The sequence below is a fragment of the Notamacropus eugenii genome, chromosome 1 (genome assembly GCF_028372415.1).
Source record: "Notamacropus eugenii isolate mMacEug1 chromosome 1, mMacEug1.pri_v2, whole genome shotgun sequence".
NCBI lineage: Eukaryota > Metazoa > Chordata > Mammalia > Diprotodontia > Macropodidae > Notamacropus > Notamacropus eugenii.
In genome coordinates, this window is record NC_092872.1 from 703,033,697 (window position 1) to 703,046,998 (window position 13,302).

Consider the following 13,302-nt stretch of genomic DNA (forward strand, 5'->3'; position numbering starts at 1 on the left):
CACAGAAAGATGTCAAACACCACTATTCCTTTTACTTTTCCACAGAATTGCAAAGGACCAAAAATTACCCTGCCTACTTGTGAAATAAATCAGGATTTACACACATTATAAAAAGGTTTAAGCTACATTTTTAAAATGGTTAATAATTAGAGTAATACAAATTAAGAGAACTCTGAGGTTCTACCACATACCCTTTGGATTAGCAAAGATAACAAAAAGGAAAATGACAAATGTTGGAAGGGCTGCAGGAAAACAGGCACATGAATTCACTGTTGGTGAAGCTGTGAACTGATCCAACCATTCCAGAAAGCAATTTGGAACTAAGTCCCTCCAGAGTTACTAAACTGTGCATATTCTTTGATCCAGTAGTAGGCCTATACTCCCAAAGAAATCAAACAAAGAGGAAAAGGACCTATATAAAGTCTAATAAAGACTGTTAAAAATTATTTCATAGAAATTCTTTTTATAGTGGAAAAGAAGTGGGAACTAAAGTGGTACCCATTAACTGGTGAACGCATGAACAAATTATGGCATATTAATATAATGGAATATTATTTTGTTGCAAGAAATAATAGGAGGGACAATTTCAGAGAAACCTAGGAAGACTTGTATGAATGGACACATATTAAAGTAAGCAGAACCAAGAGAACAATTTTTATAACAGCATTGTAAAAACAAACAACCATGAAAGAATTCTGACCAATGGCAATGATCAAGCACAATTCCAGAGGTCCAAAAAAGGATGTAAAACGAGACATATACTTTTAGAAGTAGTTAAACATGGGAATTTATTTTTGCTTGACTATGCGTATGTGCTAAAAGAGCTGATTCCTCCCTAACTCACTGGAGAGGAGGTGGGTGGGGGAGGGATGCTTTTGAATTGAAATAGATCTTAACCAACAGACTATAGTTCACTATAGTTCTTACCAAGCCAATTTTTGAAAAGTGAGGCAAACTAAAATCACTTAACTAAAACCACTGTAAAAAACAAACTGAACATCAAATTTAAGTGTGGTATAGTACAAAGAAAAGTGTATTTGGTAACAGAATACATCAACTACAAAGTTTAAAACTTCAGTGGTAAATCTTAAGTCAAGTCACAAAAATTTATATTATTTTTCAAGAACACATTTTTGTAAGCTCCCTGAGGACAGGAACTGTTCTATTTTTGTCTCTGTATGTCCATAAACTAGCAGAGTGATTAATAAATGATTAAACAAATATTGGTTAAAAGAAAGTGATACCTCTACCACTACAAAATATACAAAAGCAGGTGTGCACATCCGCACATGCGTGCACGCACGCATGCACACACACACACACACACACACACTCACACACACACACACTTTAAAGAGTGTTATCATCCATGCTGTAAATTTAGGGGCTTCTTACGAGCCCAATCCCACTACTGATCAGCAGGGGAGCTTTGACCTGCTCCATTTCAGGCCAGGAACAATTCATCCTTCCTTAAGCAAGCTAGTGGTTCTCCAATCCTGGGACTCTTGTTTATGTTGACCTTAATTTGTCCCCCTAATCAGCACAACTGACTATGCTTGGAACTCCGCAACTCAAGAGAGCCCCCCAGCTTCAGTTTTGAGATGGCAGAGCTTCTAGGCAGGTAATAGCATACCTAGCTGGTTGTTTATGTGCCTGTTAAAAGAATCAGATACTTAACAAAGCTTTTCTATAAGGAAACCAGAGAGTTATCCTCTTTGCTTTTACCAGAAAGAATGAACTATTTCTAACACTAATAATGAGTTGAGAAATTAATATTAAGAAATATTAGATTTTAGTTCTTTGGATAATAACTGAACAAGCAAAAAGATGTTCAAAAGTTTGATACAATCACACCATTTTAAGAACATATTTGGACACTGAAGGTAGCATTACAGGAATCAATATAAATTCTACTTAATTACTGAATCATTCCCCACAAGATTTGCAACAAAATCGAAACTGACTATAAGTGCCAATAAATCTGAGGGTGTAATCACTCATTTTCAATTAATTTCCTAGTGATAATTTTAGTGGAGTTATGAAGAACAGACATAAAATTTTAAAACTTTGAAGACACTGATGAGATCTAAAAAGGAAAAAAAAAATGAACTTCCAAGTAAGCATTTTACTAAAATAGTAATTACATGTTTTAAAGTTTAAAAAAACTGAACAAGAAAATATATGGTTTTAATAGTGAAAGTTATTTGCTGACTTAGGCCTTAAGAGAAATCTGATGCTAACTAAAAATAAAAGAATAAAAAACAAAACCCAATTCTTACCTAAAAACATTTCTTTATTTCTTAACCCTTAGCAAAAACAAAAAACAAAACAACAAAGAATAAAAACAAAAACAAAAAACCTTGGATCAAATGTCTTTGAAAACCTTTTGCTTTCCTGTACAAAATGAACATGTTCCAGTAAAGCCGACTTTTATAAAATAAGTTTCTTTTAAGTGAATCATATATTCTTTTTTATTTTCACCATAAAATATTTGTATTATGTTGAGGAAAGCAAACCACTGGCCCCCCATGTGTTATATATGACCCTTCCTTCTGCCTTAAAAAAAAAAAGCTAAAAAGAAGGAAAAAAATACATTTCTCATAATTAACATATTAAAAAAAGAATATTACATTCAATAAGATAATGAAAATATACAGTACTCTTAAATGACCTGATCATGGTAGGGAATAAGCATTATCCACAAGTACATTTTTGAGACAAATGAAGCTTAAAATAGTTAACTAAAAACTACCTCCTTAAAAGTGGCCTAAACTTAGCTTTTTGATGGAATACTTAAAAAACCTATATAAGGAACTTCCCAGCTAGTCTATGACTTTGTATTTAAATCCTGGGAAGCTGCTTGAAGAACACAGAGATTCAGTGACTTGCCCGTAGTCACTACTGTTGCTCAGTGGTGTCTGATTCTTTGTGACCCCATTTGGGGTTTTCTTGGTAGAAATACTAGAGTGGTTTGGCATTTCCTTTTCCAGTTCATTTTACAGATGAGGAAATTGAGGCAACCAAGGTTAAGTGACTTGCCCAGGATCACACAGTTAGTAAATATCTGAGGCCAGATTTGAACTCAGGTCTTTCTGATTTTATCTATCTGTTTTTGAACCTAGCTGCCCCTTTGACTACAGTCACAAAGCTATTAATGTCAGAGGAAGTATTTGACCTTCAGCTTTCTTAAAACAAGAACTCAGTTCACTATGCCTTAAAGAGATATTTTCAAAATTAATGATATATTTCCATGTCTTTCTCAACAAGAGTTTTATGAACAAGACAGAGACTTGTCTTGTTGAATTTGGGTTATCATTGCAAATATCCTCGAATAAAGTGCCTTCAAGAGCTATCCAGGTATGCACAACTGTTCCCCTCAGTCCAACACCCTCAGAGTGCTGTTTTATTTTTTTAAAAATATTTGCTTGTTTTTTTATAGCTTTTCTTATATGTTTTCGATCAGACTTCTTGTTCCTGTGATTCTAGCAGCCCCTTCCCATCTTCCCATTCAAACTGCTATTACTCTTCTGTGGACCACTAAGAAGACATCACTTAGAATTATGTCTGACTAATATGGTAATATATGTTGCTTAATTGACTATGTATAACCTATACCAAATTGCTTAATGTCTTAAAGAGGTGAAGGAGGGAGAGAAAAGTTGGAACTCAAAATTTTTTAAAATGAATGTTAAAAATTGTCTTCATATGTAACTGGGGAAATACCATTAAAAATAATTATGTATAAAATAAAAAGAAAAACAGGCTCTTTTGAGTGAGGACCTGAGGTGCCATTTGCTATTCTAGCTGATATCAAGGCCAACTACACTGCTAAATAAGTGTTAGAATTTAGTACTCAAATTTTATTTTTTATTACAGAATGAAAATACTTGCAATGACAGAAGAAGATTTAAAATGATAGGAAAATCAGTTCCCTCCATAATAGCAATCAGTTCAACAACAATCAGCAAATTGTTCCTATTCAACCTCTACTCTGCTCAATCCATTAGCTAATTTAGCTATTGTGGATTCCTCATTCAAAACTGTCAGTATATCAAAAAGATGTTTGTTGAAGCCAGATAAAGTAGGGATCATCATGAAACATTAACCATCTATTTGAGTTTAGCTAGAAGATCAAAGCCTAGGGTGAAGGGGAGAAAAAAGGAGTAAGAAGAAGCTAGATAAAGTGGATCAGCTTTTGAAAGGATGAAGGTCACCTTCAGCCTCAGGAAATATACTGGGATAGATGGATCATGGCATCATAAATTCAGAACTGGAAGGACCTCAGTGGTCATCTCATCCAACCCACCTACCTGAGAGATGAAGATATGAAGTTCAGGAAGGGATTTGTCAGCGAATTCAAGGTCAAATCCAATACTCTTTCCATTGTATCACACTTACAGGACTAGGATCAAAGAAATAGAACTAAAAGGGACCTCAGAGGCCATATAGTCCAAACCCTTCATTTTGGTATAAGGATAAGGATGAAGAAACTGAATTTTATGGAGGTTATGAGCCGCCTCACTATGGGCTTAAACGAGGGCCAGGTGCTAAGCTGTAAACACATATATGCGTGAGTTGTCCCTCATGTGGCCAATTCACCTCAGATACTACTAGTCTGGCCTAAGATTTCAGAAGCAAAAAAAGAGAATACGGACAGCAGAAGCGAGAAATAATGTTCTGAGACATTAAGGAGTTGGAGTCAAGGTCTGGACAGAGCCATCTAGGACTAAGGAAACTCCAAGTCAGTTTTATCTATTAAGCTTAACACAAGTAGACTTCATGTTAATAGCTGCTCGTATACGGTTTGTACATTGACAAATTCACAGCAATGAAAGTAGTTTTTAACAATACTCAACTGAATGACACAAAGTGTGCTGCTGTTTATTTATCTTTACTAATTAAGATGGGTAAAGGAGCGAAAAGTGAAAAGGGTAAGTTTCTAAGGTTCCCAAGAAGAAACCTACAAATCCTTGGTTACCAAAGGAGCGAACTACTGTTGGTAGTTGGTAGGGACAGCCTTATTTATCTAATCATACTCCCCCATTCCTATAAACCATACCAGGAAATTGGTTTCCCCTTAGGAAACATCTCATACTTTCCAAACTTCTTTTCTACTTTAGAGTTGAAATTATTTAAAAAAAAATAATTTGAGAGGGGGCAGGGAAAGAAGAAATATTCTTTTTAGGGATACTAGCTATTTGATTAAATGTATGTTTCTCTCTATTTGCTACTGGCTTGGAGCAAAATTAATTATTTTGGAGGACTATCATCCATAAAACACATTAATACACCCCTAAATAGCATTTAAAGCATGTAAAGATCAGTGCATTACTAAAATGAAAAATTCTAGAGTAGGATTCACAAAAAACTGACCCTTGCAAGAGCACAAAGAAATGAATGAGACTGTGTAAGCATCCAGAAACCAGAAAAACCAATTCATTCTCCCACAAGTATAGATGTAACACATGATGGCATTTTACTTTATTATAACTAACTGGACACACAGTTACACGTTTTGCTATTTTCCCCTACTAGACAAATCAGAACTTTACAAAAGTCTCACCAGTCTTTATTAGTTAAGTGGCGAGTGTTCTCACACTATCACTTCTCTTCCTATTCCAAACTGCCTAATCTTTTCCCTAGACTACATTTCCTAGAATTAGTTTTGATAGTATATTTCTTAAATTCACCAAAAATTATCTGATATAATTTTCTCGAATAATTCTACTTAGTTCTTTGCAAACATCTCTGTTTACTTAGTTAACATAATAAGAGATAAGTCGATACTGCCTCCTTCATAGCACTAATCCAGTGCCATTCTTTAAAATACAGAAAATAGAGCAAAGCTTACAGAAAATTAGGGCTTAAGTTTATAGCTGCTCAATAATATGTAAATAACTTGCTGGTCCTCCAAAACATCTAAGGATACAATTCTATTTTAAATCATTCTAGTTTTTAAAAAATGAGCAGAGTTCAAATAGTTCAAACAAACAAAAAAACCCAACCCACTAATATTGGCACCAGAGAATTAAATATATATGTAGATTGAAAACCCAAAAGTAAAATTAAACACTTTGTTTATCACACTCAGCTTTCACAAATCCCCTTCCCTAAAAATCAGCTTGAGCCTTCACTTCATAAATCTGTCTCTGTAATCTAAATTAGATTTTAAAAAATGATTTGGTTTCCAGGAGTAAGGGAAGGCCCCTCATTTACATAGTAGCCTTTACGGAATGAGAGGGGAGGCAGCTTGAAGAGCCACGTGGCACTGAATCTTTTGCTTCTAGAGTCGCAACAAACCTCATCTAGCTTAATCCATCTACAGTATTAAGAAGAATCCCCTATAACAAAAAGTAGTTGGGGTGGCAGAAGGCAGAATTCATCATATAAGTGTTTACTGAAATGCTGCAAGGTAATATCCACAAGCTGCAACAGATCACTGAAAACTGATATTAGAGACTCATGAACTTCCAAATGGATCAGTAATCTCAACTATATAGGTATTATCTCTAATGATAATAACAGTGACTAGCATTTATACTAAAGTTTGCAAAGCATCATACATACACACCAACCCTGTGAGGTAGATGTTATTATATTATCATCACTATTTTACAGATGAGGAAACTGAGGCAAGACTTAAATGAGCTTGCCCAGGGTCACACAGCTAGTAAAGTGAGGCAGGACTTATACTCAGATCCTAGCTGCCCGAAAACTGAGACTGCACCTCATCTATGTTTTCCATATATTTGCCACAGGTTCTCTACTCACCCAATACCTCATCCTATTCTCTGGGCATGATGAGAAAACCAAAGAATATATGGTCTTGTCAATTTTGCCCCTCACTTTTGTTATGTAACCATCTTTTTTGACACATTTTTAATGATTTCTCTGATGAAATGCTTTACACGATCCATTTTCTTTATTTCTACTCATGATAGAAAAATACAATCATTTAAAAGCTAAATAAATAGTAGATAATGAAGACAATTAAGGAAGATCTGAAGAACTGGTCAAAAGGCAGTGTTAGTTTTTTAGACAAAGAAAAGTACCAGAGAAGAAATATCTGATAATCGTATTTAACATTCTAGCTAAAAATATTCCTGTACGTACCAACAAAGTCTTTTAAACATGCATATGGAAAGTCCTTAGTCCTGTTGTTCTATAAACATTTCTGGGCTGAAAAAGAGTTCAGCTGGGAGTCAATCAGCTGAGAATAGTAAGAGAACCAGTTAGTCTAAGGTCTAAATACCAATTTTTCTGACTTTCAGGGCCCATGGAAAAGAGATTGCTTCTTCCCCACTAAATTAAAATTTGTTATTAGTTGTAAATATCAGAGGCATGAAGCTTGAAGTGCCTGTCACTAGAATCAGATTAAAATGTTAATTGAGAAATGTTTGATAAAGAAATATACAATATAATGCAACACAATAAAGAAAAATACAATACAATAAAGATAGTGTTAATTTGTAGTTTTCTAAGTCAAATGCATAGCCATCAGGGATCCATTTCTATTTGACACCACTCCTATAGATCAAGGATAGGGAACCTGTGGCCTGGAGGCGACATGTAGCCCTTAGGTGCTCAACTGTGGCCATTTGGCTGAATCCAAACTTCACAGAACAAGTCCCCTTAATAAAAGGACTTATTCTGTAAAACTTGGACTCAGTTTTGCTGAGGCTGCACTCAAGGACCTAGAATCTAGGCCACATGTAACCTTGAGGCTGAATCCATTTCTGTACACTGGATTTGTTTTCCCATCTATCACGAAATAACTACATCAAGCCTAAGTTATTCCTCAAAGAGAAAAGGAAAACCAACTTCCTTAGTAAATTATTTCATTGTTTAACTACACTGCTAGAAAGATGTCCTTTATATTTCCTTTAAGTCAGCTTTTCCAACCCTGACCTCTCTGTTGAACCTGTTTCACATCTCCAATGACCTATTGGACATCTCAAACTATATCTCAGAGTACATAGCAGGATGGTAAGGTGTAAGACTGGAAAATTTGGGGATGTGCGTGAGAGGGTAGCCAAAACTGAATTCATGATCTTTTTCCCAAAACCCTCACTTCTTCCTGTTGAAGGTACCACTACCCTTCTAGTCAGTCATGTAGTTTGGCAATAGTGGTGGTGGTGAACTATTCACCCTCACACCCAATATTCAATCTATTGCCAAGGCTTGCAGATTTTACTTCTCAATGTCTCTTGAATATATTTCCCTTCTCTCTTCCAACATTGGCATCACCAGTTGGTTGGTACAGGCACTCATCACCTCACACTTAGACTATTACAATAGCCAGTTGGTGGATCTCCCAGGCACACTCTGATGTCAAAGTGATTATCCTAAAGTAAAAGTCTGACCATGTCTGTCTGTTTCTCTCAAAAACACATGTACCTGAAACACACTAAATAAATTCCAGTAAGTACCCTGAGATCTAGTGACACTGGCTTTCTCATTTCCCCACCCACCCTCCCCTCACTGTTTTTCAAACAAGACATTCCATCTCCCAATGAGGACATTTTGACTGTCTGCTGCCCATGAGTGGAATACTGTTGCCTCATCTCTGCATCCTGACGTCTCTGGCTTCCTTCAAGTCCAGGCTAAAATCCCACATTCTATAGGAAATCTTAATTCTAATATCTTACTTCTGTTTTCTTCTGATTATTTCCAATTTATCCTGTATATAGCTTGCTTCTTACATTGTTGTTTACCTGTTGTCTTTTCCCACTGGGCAGTGAGCTCCCTGAGGGCAGGCACTGTCTTTTGCCTTTATCTGGATCCTCAGCACTTAACACAGTGTAGCTCTTAATAAATATTTACTGACTGACTTTAGTGGGGAAGAAGCAATCTTTTTTCCATGGGCCCTGAAAGTCAGAAAAATTGGTATTTAGACCTTAGACTAACTGGTTCTCTTACTATTCTCAGCTGATTGACTCCCAGCTGAACTCTTTTTCAGCCCAGAAATGTTTATAGAACAACGGGACTAAGGACTTTCCATATGCATGTTTAAAAGACTTTGTTGGTACGTACAGGAATATTTTTAGCTAGAATGTTAAATACGATTATCAGATATTTCCTCTCTGGTACTTTTCTTTGTCTAAAAAACTAACACTGCCTTTTGACCAGTTCTTCAGATCTTCTTTAATTGTCTTCATTATCTACTATTTATTTAGCTTTTAAATGATTGTATTTTTCTATCATGAGTAGAAATAAAGAAAATGGATTGTGTAAGTCTAAATTCTCTTGTAAAATGTAATCCCCTTTCCACTTAATTCTGTTATAAATTAATATGAAGAATAACTGATCACCAACCCATGTATAACAATTTCATAGGCCCATATCTCTTCTAGGACCTGCTTCAGCATTCTCACTACACAAAAAGGAGTAAATTTCTTTATTAGCTCTTAACACTTAGATTTTAATAGCATGTATTTGTGACATAGAAAAAACTCTTTACAAAAATAAAGCCAAAAATAAAACATTTAAGCAAGCTGGAAGGAATTTTAAAAAAAACCCGCGCGCGCGTGCGTGTGCGTGTGTGTGTGTGTGTGTGTACTACTCTACTTATTAACATTCAGAAAATAAATTTATGGTACTTGCATTAGCTCCAGTCTTAAGTTCTGTGTCCACTTGGTTTTCAGTCTTATCTGACCATTCATGACCCCATTTTATTTAGAGTTTTCTTGGCAAAGATCCTGGAGTGGTTTGCCATTTCCTTCTCCATCTCATTTTACAGATGAGGAAACTGAGGCAAACAGGTTTAGCATCTTGCCCAAGAGCACATAACTATTAAGGGTCTGATGCCAGATCTGAATTCAGGAAGAGAAGTCTTCCTTACTCCAGGCCCTGAACTCTTATCTACCTCACCACCTAGCTGCCCCTTCCCTGTACAATGGGAGGAAAAAACTAATTATGAAAGTTATTAAAAAATATACACAACAGCATAGAACAGTGGGTAGAGAACTGGCCTCCAAATCAAGAAGTCCCCACCACCTCTTCTTACCCATACTAGTTGGGTGACCCTGGACAAATCATATGAACCTGGAGTTCCCTATGCACTCTCTAACACTTTAATTTGTGGCACAACTGCTGTTTTGCACAGATTGGGAGAATTTCCTTACCAAGAATTCTCTGATCTTATGAACTCTCCAATATATTAAAGTACCAAATATACATACATAAAAAGGAGTATGGCTGGCTTCCAAGTCAGGAAGAACTGGGTTCAAGTCCTGCTTCTGACACATACTGACTATGTGAGTACCGAGAAGTCACTTAAACTCCTAGTGCTCCAAGACTACTGGGCGAGGAATTTCCCCCCCTAGGAGTTCCCCACACTAATGAATCACAGGTTCAGTAAATATCTGTAAGAATACTCGTCTTAAGGAACAAAGGATATGCAAACAGAATTTGTTTTGCCAAGGCTCGGTCAATATTATTTCATTAACTGCATCTAGAGAAGGCAAGCACTTATCCATCAATTAAAATATTAAAATGAGAATTAAAGTTACAGAATCAAATTTTAATTCAACAAACATTAAATGTCTACCATATATGCAAAGCATTATGTTAGGTGTTCTGAATACAAAGACTTAAAAAAAAACCACACAACTGTAGTTAGGGCTGTGAGAAGAGAGAGAAATCAGAGAAGACTTCACAAAGGAGATGGAAACTGAGCCTTGCCTTAAAGGAATAAAAGGATTATGGGAGTTGAAGAGGAAGTAGCTTTCCGGCAGTGATGTAGTAACATGTGCAAAGGCAGAGAAGCAAAGGGAAAGCCAATTTTGGGAAAATACTCAATGTAGAGTGAACAAAGGGTAGTAATATAGGACTGGAAAGGTGGCTGCAAAGAGACTGCAGATGGTCTTAAATGCCAAGCTAAGCAGTGTGTATTTTTTCTTAGAGACAAAGAAGAGCTGCTGAAAGTTTTTGCATATCATGATCAGACTTGTGCCTTAGGAAGATTATTTTGTGGCCCTGTGGATGTTAGACTAGAGAAGGAAGATATTATAAACAAAATGATCAATCAGGATGTCATTATAGTCCTCCAGACAAGAGTGATGGTCGTGTAGATGGAAAAAAAGAGGATGCTTTGGGAGAGATTGTGGAGGCAGAATCCAAATTTAGAATGAATCTGGAGATTCACAGAGAGAAAAGTCTGTGGTGACTCCCAGGTTATGGTGCCCCTCAACAGAGGATTGCAGGATGGAGTCTGAATTTCCTTCGGGGTAGGGGATTGGATAACTGGTTCTGTTTTGAATATGTTGAGTTTAGGAGATCAAAGGGTCATCCAGAAGATATCTTCAAGGCAGTTGAGGAACTGATGTGTTTAAATAGGTTAAGGTTGGACAGAGCTGGAAGGGATCTCAGAAGTGACCTGGACCAATCTATTCATTTTCCAGATAAAGAAACTGATGCCTAGAGGTTAAGTGACTCTTCCAATGTCACACAAGAAATTATGATTAGAGGCAAAATTTTCATCATTCTGCCTCTATCTATGCCTCACTCTTTCCCTAAACTTATTTTTCATTCTTCCCAGGAAGTCCAACCTTTCTATTCCTCAGTATTCTCCCAAGTCACTGTACTTGCCTTGCACTTTCCTTGTAACCTCATAGTTTATTAGCCAATTTTGACCCCTATAGTTAACCAGTTCAATTATAAATTGTCATCTTACTTTCTGAGCCCTTGCCCCTTTTGTCCTATCAATGCTCATACTTCATCAAACTCCAACCCTGGACAATTCCCACCATTTGCTTCCTCTACTCCTAAATTATGTAACAGGGCTGACTTCCATCTTTCCACTAGAGATTTATGTTATCCCGTACTAACTAACTGAGCCCCCACACAGCAAGGCAGTTCTTGTACTTCTCTCTATTCAACTTCCCACAGAAACTATTCTGAACTTATTCTCAAGCCTCCAGAACCATTCATCTGCCTCCCAACTGACTCTCCACCCTGCCTCAGACTTTATTGAGAAAATCAGGATGGGAACTACTAAGGGCAGAGATTTTTTTGCCTTTCGTTGTGATTTCAATGCTTAGTACAGTGCATGGCACACAAGAAGCACTTAATAAATGCTGCTGACCGACTTGACTGACCTGAGCTCCCTCTTCTTTGCTTCTTAGGAGTTCTCTTTTCTCTTTCTCCACTCTATGAAGAAGAGGTAACCCTTTTCTTTGACAAGGCCAATCCACATGTACCCTAGATCCCACTGCCTCTGGTGTTTCCCAACAGACTACTCCCCCAACCACCAAATCTCTCTTTAATCTTCAGTCTCTCCCTTTCTACTCATTCCTTCTCATGCTAAAGTCTGCACAACCTGAAAAAAAAAATCTCACTAAAGTTTTCATCTTATAGCACCTTTTCTTTCACAGCCAAACTCTTTGAAGAGGCACTTTGTCTCCACTTCCTTGCTTCTCAAACCTACTTCAAATCTGGCTCATTTGAAACAACTCCCTCCAAAGTTAGCAATGAGTTCTTAACTGCCAAATCCGCTGGGCTCTTCTCAGTAGTGATTCTTCCTGACTTCTACAGCATTTGGTGTTCCCTTCTTGGGTTTTCATGATTTTTAACCATGAACCCCTCCCCACCTTTCTCATCTCCTTTTCTGATTTTCATCCACATCATTATCCCTAAATGTAAGTGTACTCCAAAGCTCTCCCTTGGGTCCTCTTCTCCCCTACACCAGGGATTCTTAACCTTTTTTTTTCTTTTTTCTTTTTTCTTTTTGCATCATGCACCCCCTTTGGTAGTCTAGTGAAGCCTAATAGATCTCTTCTTAAAATAATTTTTCACAACTGAATGAAATGCTAAATTTCAGTTAGAGGGTAGCAGAAAATAAAGATATAATTATTCCCCACCCAAGTTCATAGGTCCTTAAAATTTATCCAGGTTAAGAAACTATGCTCTTCATTTTATGGATTAGCAACCTCATTAGCCTTCGTGGGTTTCATTAACTTCTTTGTGTGGGTCACTAATTGGAGTCTCTCCCCTAACCTCTATTCTCACATCTGTAATTGCCAACCAGAAGATAATTTGAACTCAGTGTTCTGTAGGCATCTCAAATTCAGCAAGTCTAAAACAAAACTATCCTCTTTCCCCTCAGATTCTAATTCTTAAGCCACCACCATTGTTCTGGTCAAACAGATTTGCAACCTTAGTACAACCTTCTCACTCTTCTTACATCACATTTCCAATAAGTTGCCAGATCTTACTGTTTTTATCTTATCACTCCTACTAGGGCCCTTTTCTCCACTTTCACTGCCACAACCCCAAGTTCAGACCCTCTTCACTTCTTGCCTT

General features: G+C 36.7%; 1 protein-coding gene across 2 annotated transcripts in view; it reads right to left on the minus strand.

The window, feature by feature from the left end:
- ZCCHC14 (zinc finger CCHC-type containing 14) overlaps positions 1-13,302 on the minus strand; it is a 119,267-nt gene that overhangs the window by 99,837 nt on the left and 6,128 nt on the right. The gene's annotated exons all lie outside the window — the stretch shown is intronic.